At 39.8% G+C, this 10,773-nt stretch overlaps 1 long non-coding RNA gene across 1 annotated transcript; it reads right to left on the reverse strand.

Annotated features, from left to right (window-relative positions):
- Nucleotides 1-2,219: 2,219 nt before the first annotated feature.
- On the reverse strand, nt 2,220-10,479 carry LOC106148698. Its single transcript, XR_001234348.1, has 3 exons — nt 10,415-10,479; nt 2,674-2,784; nt 2,220-2,360 (listed from the first exon to the last, which is right to left on the reverse strand). It is a non-coding gene; the product is annotated as an uncharacterized LOC106148698 (long non-coding RNA).
- Nucleotides 10,480-10,773: the final 294 nt, after the last annotated feature.

The raw sequence follows: 10,773 nt of genomic DNA on the forward strand, positions 1-10,773 counted from the left end.
TCTCTCTCTCTCCCTCTCTCGCCCTCTCTCTCTCTCCCTCTCTCTCTCTCTCTCTCTCTCTCTCTCTCTCTCTCTCTCTCACACACACACACACACACACACACACACACACGCACACATTGGGATCCATCTTTATTTCATCTCAGTCTCCTCTGACTTGGGGTCACCCTAACCTGAGGCTGTCTTTTGGCTCTCTTCTCTTTCCTTAAGTTCCTTTTTTTCATTCTTTCTGGCCCTCTAGTCTGTATTTTCCCTTCATATCATCTGCTCCTCCCAAGAGGCAGCATTTCTTGGCTTCTTCGAATAGATTTTAAAGGCTAGCCCAGAGCTGCCCCCTAGTGCGTCTGCTTAAGGCCTTGAGAGTCTGATAGCTTTGCAAGAGAGAATGTACATCTGTTCTCTGAGCAGCACTGCATCCCCAGGAACTCCATGTGGACAGAGCACCCTGTGAGCATCAGGGTAGATGCAAAATAGCTCTACTCACTCAGAAGGACTTCAAGCTGAGAGCTCAAAATCAGATTTTGTCAAAAACTGGAAGCTACTACAGTAAGGCCGAGTGCCCAGAGAGCTTGATTCTCAGCGGGAATCCTAACCAGACCTCTGGAAGAAAGGAAGAAAACTAACCAAGAGAGACGCAAGAAGGAAATACTTTAGTGACTGGTCTTATGACACTTAGCTAAAATGGGTCACAGAAGTCCTGGTGTCTTGTTCTGTGATGAGGAGAAAAGAAAGGAAGAGTTAACAACTACAAACTCAGAGAGTATTTAAATGAGAAAGCCAAGTTTCTAACTGCTCCAACTTGCTTTTTCCTTGGCATTTCGCTCCTCAAATTTTGGTTGTAAATTGTTTAGTTGCTTTTATTTAATCCTATTAATTTTAGCATTTCATATTGGTCTCACCTTCTACACATTTCTAAATTGTATAAATTTTGTTCTTTCCATGTGAACTCAAAATTAGTGGGTAGAGAAAATATCTCTTGAGTACATTATACAGGCAACACATGATTTTAAAAATTGTAGTTATTAAGTGATGACAGAAAAGTAATGTGTCATAATTGCCTAAGACCACAAGCAGGATCAGAGATCTGCTAGGATTCACGGTATTCAGCATATCATCATACTCCTGGCTATGACTTCTTACAGGAAGGGCTACAAAAAGTCAGCCAAGGGAAAAAATGCGTGAGGTGAGGCCAGAGGAAGCCAGGTGCAAGCTTGCAAGAGTCCTCTCCAAGTGGAGCGGTGGTCAGTACACTTCATTCCGCCAGCAACAAAATTTGACAACTCTTTTTTGAGTTTCAGTTTTCAAAAGTTCTGTAAGTATAGTGCGAGTACCCAAGATGGGTGTAGTTTGCAGATTTAACTTGAGATAATATATGTAACACACTTATCACAGAGACTGGCACATTCTAAGCACTTGACCAGGGATACAAGTAGATGCTGTTAACAAGCTCTACAGCAGAAACAGCCAGATGTGCTGTCAAGATTCCCTTCTGGAACAATCTGAGAAGCAGACGCCTGCAGCACACTGGGCCTTTGAAGCAGGGTAACATCTGCTGCAGGCCCAAGAGTGCCATTTGAAACTCACAGTGGTCTCCCCAAGTGGTAGCCTACCCTGGAGACCTCCACTCAGCCCTCGCTGTCACCACTCCCAATCTCTTCCTTGGGACCTCGGTTTCTTTCCACTACCTCCAGGGGTGTGGGGACTGTGAAAGTTTCCTTGCGTCCTTTCCTCTGAACACGAATAGTGTAGCCACTGAAGCAGAACAATGCAACTGAAATAGGAAGACGCATGAACTCATTTTTGCTTGTTTCGCCATTCACATGAGCTTAAAAAATCCTTCCTCTGAACTTTATTATGCCTCTCTGTAAAGCAGAATAATTGAACATATCTACTCTCTGCCATTTTGCTTGACGTTTGTCAAGGAAACCTCAAATAGTAGCGACCAAGTTGCTTTGGAAATTGTGAAACACAATATGGAAAACTCTCAAGGACTGGTAATTTTATCCAGGATGCTCTACAGACTACCATGTCTGGTTGTTAGTGGAAAGAAAGTAAAAGAAGCCTGTGACTTATTGACAAAAGATATGTCCCGTTAGTGTATCCTGAGTACTTACTTGGATCTCACAGAACTGACCAAAATTAGATCCCTCCCAGCTTGAGGTAGAGTAACAATGAAACCATTGCATGCATACTCACCTGCAATAACATATCATTCCGTCTTTTCGTACAGTGATGCAGCTCAATTATTTGGGATTCACTTATTGCTTTGTTGTGAAGACTTTTTTTTTCATTGATTTTTCCCCCTCGGTGGTCTTCTTCAGTACTTGATTGATTTGAGGGTTAGGGCTTGGACTCCATCTCTGAAGATAGATTGGAATAATTACTGCAGCGTGCTGGCTAACCACTCTGCCATACAGTTACTGTCACTAGTATGCTCCACTAGCACTTATAGCTGTAGTAACTGTAGTTGAGTTTAATGATTTAATAACACAATTGGAGATGATAGCTTGGTTCATACTCTAGGACTCTTTATGGAACCTAAGGTCTCTGGAGCAAGTGAGAGTCTTTGAACTCATTTCTATTTGGTGCCCTTTTAAAAAGTTCTTGAGGATGCCACTATCCAGCCAATGTTGACTGTAAATCCAAAAACTAGGGAGATGGACCAAAACATACCATAGCTCAGAGGACTGCCGGGAAATGCCAGTCCTTTAGAAGCCAGAGCCTGCAAGAGGATATCTTCTCTTTCTTGGGTGCCACCATCCCCAAACATATTACGTAGCTATGCTATGGAGAAAGGAAATAATGTTGTTTTTTGTTAGGTATGTCTCGAGATATTTTTTGATAAGCTTATAAAAGCTCCTGCCTCAAAGTTTCTTTTTCCATGATACTGGCATAAGAAGAACAGGGTCATCTTCAGAACTATGATACAAAGTGTTCACAACATGAAGTAGGCATCCTTTGCCACCCTCCCCTTGTTACACTGAGCTGGGTGAGTTCTCCTACCACCCCTGGTCCCTGCACACAATTTTCTTCCTTGGGAAAGACTGTGGGGCATGAGATCAGGACAAATGACAGCTCTGCTCTGGGTTGATTTAATTTTATTTTAAAGTCAAGACAGGAACTATATACTGAGTTACTCACTCAATGTTTTGCTTTCTTCTTAATGAAGACAACCACATTTGTTTGTGAAGATGTTTGAGATTCTCACAAAAGAGCATTGTCTTAGTATTATTAGGTTTTATTAATTGTCTGCTGTACCAGCACTGTCATTGCCTAGATTGGAAACAAAACACTTTGGAAGCTAATTCAGATTTCCTCCTTTGTTTTCCACTTTAATCACAATTATAGCATGCACTAAATCAGCTGGGAAGTAAACAGTTTTTTAAATGCATTTCCTATTTAGTAACCTATAATTCTCTCTCTCTCACTCTCTCTCTCTCTCTCTCTCTTCCTCCCTCTCACTCATGCACAGCCCTATGTAAGTCATGAATAATATTCCTTCTTCCAATTATCTCTTGTGTCAGTATTTCAAATTTTGGAGTTTATTATTTGGAAAATTATATTTTACATACTATAAAGAAAAAATGTTCAGACTTTCTTTAAGTTTTAGGATTGTAATATATTATCCTCCCATTTTTATTTGATTATTTTATGTTGATCTATAAGAAAAAAATTGGAATATGAGACTTTATGCACAGTGTTTTTAACTATGTGGAAATATACTGTAAAGAATTGTTTTGCAATTACAACCCCTTATTGATTTTTGTTATACATAAAAATTACTTCTCAATCCAACTACACTTCTCTTAAAGAAATCATGTTGGCTGGATAACAAATTGCAAAATTTACAAGCAAATGCAAAACATAAAGACCTGGCAACAATCCCAAATCCAACAGGAAAACTTTTCTGTTTCTTTCAAAGAGCATATTGACAAGTTTAGAGAGAGACCCTAAGGTCTGAATGAAGCTTAATGTTTGCCAATTTCCCTTCATTGATAACTTCAGGCACAGATATATTGCTCTGATTTAATTATGTGGAAAAGATAGAAGATCCAACCCTGTCAGACAAAGAATCAGTAAGAGCTAATTTCTATAAAGAAAGCTATTGTCTCCTGACCTTCCTGGGTACTTCTACCAATTTTCAAAAAGTATATCTGACTCAACTTGTTCATTAGAAAGTACAACGATTTTTTTTCTTTTGAATCAATTAGGAGGAAACTAAGATTATTGAAGTCCCTTTCTCATTAAATGCATAATGTTAGTATAAGCTTTAAGCTTAAAATATAAGGGTTTATTGGTCTACTGTAATAGATTTTAAGCAAATAGATTGTATTTTCTGTGGTACCATATACTTTGGTTAAGAATTTATTTTGTACATAACTACCAGTTATGTGTACTACTCCATAATTCAAAAGAAGTGTTAAATCTACTAGCTCCTTAATTTTGGCCCAGTGTTACGGCTTATATCTAGATATCCCCCTGATTACAGGCTGGGCTTTTGGGAGTGGCTGGATCATGGGTGCACAATATTGGATTAGTCAGTTGGTTGGCTTATTAGCACAGTTCTGTGTATGTATGATGGATTTACTAAAGATGGAGGACCCACCACCAACCAATAGATTTACAGCTTGGATGGAATAAAAAGGGGAAAAAAAAAAAAGGAAGTCGCACTGCTTCCTGCCTTCCATGCCATGGGCTGTTTCTCCTCTGCCTTGCCTCTCTGCCGTGCTGCCGTGTCACTCTGTTATGCTGCCCTGCCAAGGAGCCAGGTGATGAGAGACTGCAACCTCTGTAGACTGGGAGCTAAAAATAAGCCACTTTCCTCCTTTAACTTGTAGGTATCGGGTATTTTGTCCTAGCAATGGGAAAGTAACTAAAACACCCAGTGAAACCCTTTCAGATCTTGAGCTTCAGAACTAGAAAAAAAGCAAATGTGTGCTGTTTGCTGATATCAAGTTTGTGGTAAGTCATTAGGATAGCCATAGAATAACATAGATGGTATCAATGAGAGCTACCATGTAGTGACAATTTGCTCTTCTACTTAGAACTGCTCTGAGTATCCTCTGTGGAGTTTTGTGGGGAAAGGCTGAGCCAGAGATGGACCACACATTCAGGGCTAGAGCGAGGCCAGCCCCAAGAACACAGAGGGCCAGAGGCGGGCCATGTAAACAAGTTGTTGGGACTAGAGCAAAACCAGCCCAGCAGGTGTCTGGCCTTGGTTCTTCTCCCTGTTATCTACAGCATGGATAGCCCTAAGAATGTTTCATTCTCATTGTTCTCAGCAAAACACTGAGACCTTTCACTTTTGGCCATATCACAAGCTCCCACACTTCACACTGTGTGTGAAGACGCAGACCATATTGGGTTGTCACCACCTCTCCACCAGAGAGGTCAGGTCCCAGCCAGTCCCAGCTTTCTTTTTAGTATGTGTCTAGCTTTTTCTTAATCTCCGGTTGCCCTCTCAGGATCCTGCCAGCTGTGTGGGTCAAAGCAGAGATATCTAATTTTATATTCATAAAGCACTATAAGATAGGTATCAAAATTATTCTCATTATATAGATAAGTAAATTGAGACTCAGAGAAGAGCTGGAATTATACCCATTTTTTTCCAGTTCCAAATCTCATTCCCTGAAACTGTAGTGGAAGACACATGCACAAGATGCCAACTTTCCAGGAAGGAACCTCTGCTGCTCCCAATGGTGCCTGCACTATTAAAACTCAGTTGTGCTATTAGCAAATCTGCTGATTTCAGACACCGCCGAGAGAAGTAATCAATTATTCATTTCTCAAGCATATTCTGAGTACGCAACAATCGTATACCATCTCTGCACTGATATAACTTACGGTCCTGCGAGGAAAACAGACAAGCAAATTCAAAGTTGAGCTTTACAAGGATAATCTGAGGGATACGATGGGACATTACAAGAAGAGTGAAAAGAAGGCGGCTCGTGGTGGTGATGCTGGTCATGCAGGGTTGGGGATGGGCCTCAGGAAAGGGTTCCTGAAGTGCTTGTTGACACTTGAGCTAAGTCTTGAAGGAAAAATAGGAAGCTCTCCAGATCAACGAAAGTTGAAGGGCCTCCAGACAAAGAACAGCGTGCTCTGAGGCCCTGTAGACTACCGAACCCGGAGCAAACTGCCCGTCGCTTGTTTTGACACTAAAGTCTGTATTTCATAAGGCAGGAGGGCACAACAGGAAGGGAAATCATGTGAGAAGCTGGGGAGGAGACCAGCCAGGTCACAGAGATCCTTGAGGCCTTAAATTTCACCGTATGATTTTCCTCAGATTCCTGTCTGTAACTCGGTCCAATCTGTTCTCTCCCTCCTTTACCTCAACCATGAGCTTTGTTTATTTTTTATTATTTTTATTTCTACATTTTATTTTTGAAGAGGCATAAAGGGATTTATTAGGTGGAATTTTAAAGTACACATTCAAAGAAATAGCATGCTGGGCCTCAGGAGAGAGGAATATTGTAATCTGTACCTGGAAATATTTATGTGCTTTTGGCTGTGGAAATCTGTGCAAATTGTGAATACGTAGAAAGTTTGAGCTGGTTAACACAAGAGAGGGCATAACCCACAGATGAGTAGAAAGACGTGGTTCCTTTTGGAAAAAAATGGCACATTTTGTAGGAGAAAACAAGGGACCCAGTCTTCTGTTATTTAGATGAGTGACCCAAGGTATTTTTCCTAAAAATGTTCTTTTATTCGTTGAAATCTTTGAATCTATTTCTGTGAAGGTCAAGTTTCTGCCCTTTGCCTCATCAACGAAGCTCATTTATAGACTGATAGTGCCCTTAAGGGATAGTGGGTGCAGGGAGGCAGGAAGAAAAGAAGCATAAACAAGCCCAGGGAGGAGAGATGAGGAAAACTTTGGGTGACCTTGATTGTATCCTGAAGTTGCAGTCTTCCTAAAAATCCAGTTGCAAATTATGGTTTTCATTGTCTTCATCCTACTTGCTTTATTTCTTCATTCCTCTTTCCTCCCCCCACCCCGTCCTGATTCCTTATTCTTTTTTTTTTTGTGGCTTGCATTTAATAGCTTTATTGATGAATAATTTGTATATCATATGCTTCACCCTTTGAAAATGTATAGTTCAAAGATTTTTAGTGCATTCTACAATTGTACAATCATTCTCATGGCTGTTATGAAATATTTTCTTCATCCCCCAAGGGTTTCCTTCTGTAAATTTTTCATTTGTAAGTATATGTTTGCAGGATATAATGATTACAGTCATGGGGGGGATTGGTACATGCACATAGCACATCTTAATTTTTCTTATGTCCCTTTCCCCTCTTCTGTCTCCTCTCCCTCCATTTCTTATTGTTCATAAGGAATACTGGGGGGCCAAAGGCTTCTGTATGAGTCCACCTTCTTCCTCTCAACTTTAAGTGTTAACTGTGTTTAAGACTCAGTGCTGAGTTCCTCCTTTTTAAAACACTTTATTTTCTCATTCTTCAGACTTACAAGCTCTTCTGCCATTGCTTTTATAACATAACATTGAATCTTTATCATAATCCTTATTCCAGTTCATAATCTTCCACAGATCAATAATGACTAACATTTCCACCCCTACATTTATTCCCCACCCGTTCCCAAGAGACTGTAAGCTCATGACAACAGACTTTTGTTTTTACTCAGCACTTTCTAAGATTATGTTTGGTTTAGTGTATATACTTGGTAATTGTGATTTATTGAATGAATAAATGAAATGTATCCGAATGGAAGACAACCACTGAGGCATCTCAATTTGATCAGATTTTCATGGGTATGGTATGGAAAATAAATGAAAGAAAGAAAGAAAACTGGAGGGAATTGGAAAGCAATCGTACTAACTCGGGTAGTACAAGACCGGAACTAAGGAAGCATCTGTGGACTGGAAGAAAGAAGACATATTTGAGAAACACTGATGAAGTTCATAGAACTTAATGAGCAAATGAATGTGTGAATCAAGGGAGAGAAGACAAGAGACGTATGTACATTTATGGCTTAGATGACTGGCTATGTTGTGAAATTAAAGAACATAGGAAACTATATGGGCAAAGGAGCTGGGCATAGATTAGACGTAATGGATTTAGATTTAGATATGTTAAGTTTGAAATATTTATAGTTTTACTAGATCTGTCGAGACCTTTCTTAAGCATTGGAGAACATTTCTGAGGACTTATAATAAACTTTAGGGCCCAAGTAAAAGCAAGGGATGGTGTAGTGTTAGTTAGAAATGGAACAGTTACAGATGTAATCCAATTTGTTGGAGAACAAAAGTGAACTAAAGCTTCTAAAATTGTCTGGAATACATTCCAGTCTGAATTTGTTCCACAGTTGGAAGTCTGTAAATAAAAGTATACCATGTGGTTGAATGTGCATTATAGTCTATTATTACCTCTCTTATATTAATCCTTCCTGTATAGACTTGAAAATTGTATACTGTAACTTAAATTCTACTCTCCTATACCTGTGAAAGTAAAATTTCAAATTCGTGTAGAAATTTCTACTCAGACCTATATTTAACTTTACAACTATTTCAAGCAGTTGTCACTCAGGGAAGTCTTTCTTCCTCCTGCCTCCTTGGGGTGTCCCAGCTTCACAAATGCACTTAATCTTGGGTGCTCTCAAAGCACTTTGGTGGAACTACCCAAGTGATTTAGATTTCAGTGGAAACAGAAAGTAATCTATCTTTTCACTTTCCTCTCTTCCCTGGTCTTCTGCCTCAAAAGTCTGTGCTAGAGTCCACAGAGTCCTCCAATTATAGTAGAGTCTTTGAACTTGAAGTGGGAATGGGAGTTGCATTGCAACCTGTGTCACTCAAGGGAACAGTGAGCTGAATAGGTGGCCTGATTATCACAGAAAGCTCTATTTTTATACTCTGTTTTGCTGAAGGTGTTCCCTTCTATTTGGTTTACACAGCAAATTACATGAACAAATTATATCTGTGCAATGTAATCTACTAGGTAGCTTTGGGGAGGGGTACAATGATGATTATGGTCTTTCCTAATTACTATAACAGGATGCTTTGCCCACTTCTATAGTTGAATACATTCTCCTATGGCCTGGTTTCTTTCTACAGATACTGTTCAAGTATATATCTTTGTAACTTTAGAAATCAGGGCTTAAGATACACAGATCCCCTTACACACTGTGCATGAAAAGGCAAAGTCAGCATCTCTTAGGGACCCTGGGACAAATTCCCTTGTACTGGCAGACAGTCATCTAAATACTGTAAAACTAATTACTTTCCTGAAGTATTGATGAAATGGAATAAAAACTATGACTTCAGCCCCACAAAGATCTCTGTTCTTTTTACTCAGAACTTTACATTTCGCTGCATTGCCCCCAACAAAGTATATAATTCTACAATTTTTAATTTCCTGTAACAATTTGTTCATCCAAAATAAATGAAAATTTGTGTGTCAGTGTTGCTATTAGAGAGACAATTCTAGGAGAGTGCAGAGTGAATCCTAAGTCATTCACCTGTCTCTGACAAGATAATGGGTTAGTGTCATCAGTGCTAATCAGTCATGAAGAAGTCATAGCTCGGGAGCACATCTTGTGTCCCTTCGGAGTGCACAGCTTTATGAGAACCCTCCAGCTACTTCTCAGGGGGTTGGAGGTCAATATCTGCCCCAATATATAAAAGAGGAAAGGATGCTATTCAATGTAAAACTGGAACCAAAGGGCTAATATCTTCATGTCGGATATACGCTTTATGTCAAAGTTAAAAAGGAACAGAATAACACCACGTGGTCTCTAATTCTCTTAGTAACCTAATATATTTGCTTCATGCCTTATTTAAAACCGAACCAAACCAAACCAACAGTAAATCTGACTTAGAAAGGGAAGGCATTTCTAAGAGGGCAAGTGTTTCAAAGCATGTACACATATACATCTCCTGAGATGATTTTCCTTTTCCTTCCAGAGCAAGCATAAGCCTATCTTAATCTACATGGCCACTTCCTACAGGACTCCAGTAACACATAATCCTCACCATAAGGCATTCTCCAAAGCTACAGTGATTTCCCATCGGAATTCTCATTGTACCCTGAATTCATCTTCACAATTACCCCAACCGCATTGTTTTCATTATATTACTTGACATGGGATGAAGAGATGTGTGACAAGTGACTGAGTCAGCCTTATCCAACACACTTTGAAGAGGCCAAGGTATTTGGACAGTTGATACTGGGCAAGGATGGGGGGGCACCTGTGTCCATAAACTCAACATTATTCCTTGCTAGCTCAAATTATAGAATATTTCTGAGCTTCAAATTTCAAGATACCATCACTTTCAGTACAAGTGGGAACCAATAGACCTAAATCTACCAAAAGCTGTAGGAGAAGAAGATGAAATAAAGCCTGCCTCCACAAGCATGCAGAGCATTTGTGGGATAACTGTGATTATTTTCCATCACTTACATAGCACGATGTCTTAGCTACTTGCTCTCCAATGGGCCTTGAAGCTCCCTTATCCATGGCCCCGCTCTGTGTGATGTGGTCTCCCCCAGGTCAAATTATCTGTCACAGGAAGACTTCTTTGCTCTTTATGGCAGCACTTGCATACTATTTTCATTTCCATGGAAACATCTCCACTCACTCAGAACCGCCTCTGTCCTCTGAAAACAGAGATATTTATCTTTCAAACAGTGGGATGTGCATGACATAAGACAGATCGGAAAGCTTTGCGTGAAATCCTCAACCTGGAGGATTTCTCTTTAAAGGAATTTATGATGGCCTGCCTTCAGGTTATTTATTTATATTTTGCTCCATGACCACTT

The sequence above is a fragment of the Chinchilla lanigera genome, unplaced genomic scaffold (assembly GCF_000276665.1).
Source record: "Chinchilla lanigera isolate Chin_1 unplaced genomic scaffold, ChiLan1.0 scaffold00026, whole genome shotgun sequence".
Lineage (NCBI taxonomy): Eukaryota > Metazoa > Chordata > Mammalia > Rodentia > Chinchillidae > Chinchilla > Chinchilla lanigera.